The sequence below is a fragment of the Myotis yumanensis genome, unplaced genomic scaffold (assembly GCF_028538775.1).
Source record: "Myotis yumanensis isolate MYYU_CA2020_CCGP unplaced genomic scaffold, mMyoYum1.0.hap1 SCAF_15, whole genome shotgun sequence".
NCBI classification, from domain to species: domain Eukaryota; kingdom Metazoa; phylum Chordata; class Mammalia; order Chiroptera; family Vespertilionidae; genus Myotis; species Myotis yumanensis.
In genome coordinates, this window is record NW_027223766.1 from 13,083,264 (window position 1) to 13,086,344 (window position 3,081).

Genomic DNA, 3,081 nt, shown 5'->3' on the forward strand with positions numbered 1-3,081 from the left:
ACCAGTGGTTCCCAAACTTATTTGGCCTACCGCCCCTTTCCAGAAAAAATATTACTCAGCCCCCCCTGGAAATTAATTTTTTTAAATTTTAATAGCAATTAAACAGAAAGATATATGTATTAATGTTTCTGCCTTTTTCGTAAAATATAGTAAAGAAAGGTGTAAATTAGAAACATTGAAGTTTGAATTTATGAAACTATTTATTGAACTCAGAATAGAAAGGTAATGCAAAAAAAGTTAAAACAAATGCACCTGTGGCCATCACCGCCCCCCCTGGATCGCTGCAGCACCCACCAGGGGGCGGTAGCGCCCACTTTGGGAATCACTGCAATAAACTGATGAATAAAATAGATCCAGAGGCATGGAAACATGGAACAGACTAAGGAATCTCAGAGGAAAGGAGTGGGGCGGGAGGGGGAGAGATTAACCAAAGAACTTATATACATTGCCCATGGACATATTCAATAGAGTTGTGAAGGCCTGGGGCTGGGAGGGAACTGAGTGGAGGGGGGCAATGGGGGAAAGGGTGAACATCTGTAATACTGTTAACAATGAAAATAAATAAAAAATGAATAAAGTGATTCCCCCTCAAATATAAAATAAAATAAGAAAGTCAAACTCATAAAAACAGAGAGTAAAATGGTGGTTACCAGGATGGTTGGTGGGAGGATAAGACTGATGTTATTTAAGGGCACAAACTTGCAACGGGTAGTAAATAACTCACAGGTCTTCCTTTACTCTTGCATTTCTTTTTGTATTGGATGCTGAATTAAGTATGGAATGTGACTCCAATGATAGCAGCTCCAGTTAGTCTTGTAAAAAATGAAATCTATGATTTTGTCCAGCCCCCGCCCCCTCCGCTCCAGGTGGAGTGTGATCACTGCACACGGAAGGAATGTAGTAAAAAAATAAAAACGGATGACCAAGAGAATGCCGCAGTCAATGTCCAGAGTCCAGCTCAGGAGAACGGAGAGAAGGGAGAATTCCGTAAGTTGGCCAATGCCAAGATATCTCTGAGTGACTGCCTGCGTGTGACAGTTGTGTGACCGCAGAGGAAGGAGTCCAAGTTTCTCAACAGAACACCAAGGGCTTCTTCTGTGTTCTGAACCTTAATAAGAAATGCGATATCTCACAGCACAAAGTGCTGGCATGTCTGTGTATCCTCAGTCTCTGCCTTATTTTGTTGCTAAATTCAGCCTCAGTGTCACTGATGCATCCAGAAGGCTCTGTGGCTTTCTCAAAAGCCTTGGGGTGCACTGTGTTTGACATAAAGATAGCTGCGGACTTCAGCATCCTGGAGAGTCAGAAGGAATCTGTGCGTCGGTACTGCCAGCACTGTGAAGAAGAGCCCCGGCTAACCATGCTGACCTCTGCCTGCCCTGGCTGGGACCAATATACAGAGCGTGTGTGCTGGGTCACCCCATCACGCCCCACCTCTGCATGGCCAAGTATCCCCAGCAGATCATAGGCTCTCTGGTGAAGGATTACTTCACCAGACGGCAGAACCTGTCCCCAGACAAGATTTTCCATGTCATTGTGGCCCCGTGTTATGACAAGAAACTGGAGGCCCTTTGAGAAGATGTTCCCACAGCTTTACATAGTTCCCAGGGTGCTGACTGCGTGTTAACCTCAGGTGAAATTGTCCAGATAATGGAGCAAAGTGACCTCGCCATGAATGCTGTCGCCGTGGACACTGTTAGGAGACGTGAAGGAGGAGGAGGTGAGGCTCCATGAGGGTGCCAGCTCCGACGGGTACCTGGCGCACATCTTCAAGCATACGGCCAAGGAGCTGTTCAACGAGGACGTGTGAGTGCTCACCTACTGCACCCTGAGGAACAAAGACTTCCAGGAGGTCACCCTTGAAAGGGACGGAGAGGTTCTGCTACGCTTTGAGGCTGCTTACGGCTTTCAGAACACCCAGAAGTGGTCCTGAAGCTGTAGAGGGGCAAGTTCCCCTGCCACTTCGTGGAGGTCCTGGCCTGCACCAGGCATGCCTAAGCGGCAGGGGCCAGGCCCAGGCAGACGACAGGTGTGCAGACAGGGCACTGCTGCAGCGGATGGAAGGCATCTAAGCTGCCATCCCAGTGTGGCCCCCGGAAACCAGCGCCCATGTGCAGGAGCTGTACCAGGAGTGGCTGGGGCGGGGGGGGGGGACTCCCCCCAGGCCCAGGCAGCCCTGCATACTGCCTAGCAGGGTCCAGGGCAGCCTACCAGGACATCAAGTGGTAAAGGTCCAGCAGACACCTGGCCTGCAGGCCACCTGAAGAGGAGTGTCAGACACGTGAAGGAAAGGCTTAGCATCTCTGTCATAGCTTTGGTTTGCAGAATTCCCTGCTCCCCATCTGTTGGTTCCCTCCCTCTGAGGGGCGCTGTTGTCGTCACATGGGTGCAACTGGAATACTGTATCTCAAGAGGATTGTCCCAATATACGTATCCTTTTATCAGTTGATGAAAAAATCCCAAAGAACAAGAATGGATACAGACTACTGTCCTTTAGGCTTAAAAAAAACTCCGGAAGTGTCCTGCAAAGATCTGAGACTTGGTTCTTTCTGTCCACTCGCCTCAGAAAGATTGGATGAGGAAAACCCTAAAGATTCCACACACACAAAAAAACTATTAGAAACAATAAAAAAATACAGTAAAGTTACAGGATATAAAAATCAATGTACAAAAGTCCACTGTATTTTTATATTCTAACAATAAAGTTTCAAAAAAATATTTTAGAAAAATTCCTTTTGTGATTGCAACACAAATAATAAAATACCTGGGAATACACTTGGCAAAAATGTGATGGATCTCTATACTAAAAACTACAAAACATTAAAAGAGATTGAAAAAGACACAGAGAAATGCAAAGACATTTTATGTTCATGGGTTGGAAGAAAAAACATTATTTAAATGTCCACATTTCCCAAAGCAATATACAGATTTAATGTAGTCCCCAATGACATTTTTTTGTATACACTTTTAGAATGGTGACTATGTCCTATTCATCTTGAGTCACTAAAATAAAAGTTGAATCCATCTACAACACAGTTCATTTTCTACATTAATATAACTCAACTCTACCATTAGGCTGTC

The 3,081-nt window shown here is 45.4% G+C and overlaps 1 pseudogene; it reads left to right on the forward strand.

Annotated features, from left to right (window-relative positions):
- The first annotated feature begins 791 nt into the window (after positions 1 to 791).
- LOC138993478 (nuclear prelamin A recognition factor pseudogene) lies at positions 792 to 2,191 on the forward strand (annotated as a pseudogene).
- Positions 2,192 to 3,081: the final 890 nt, after the last annotated feature.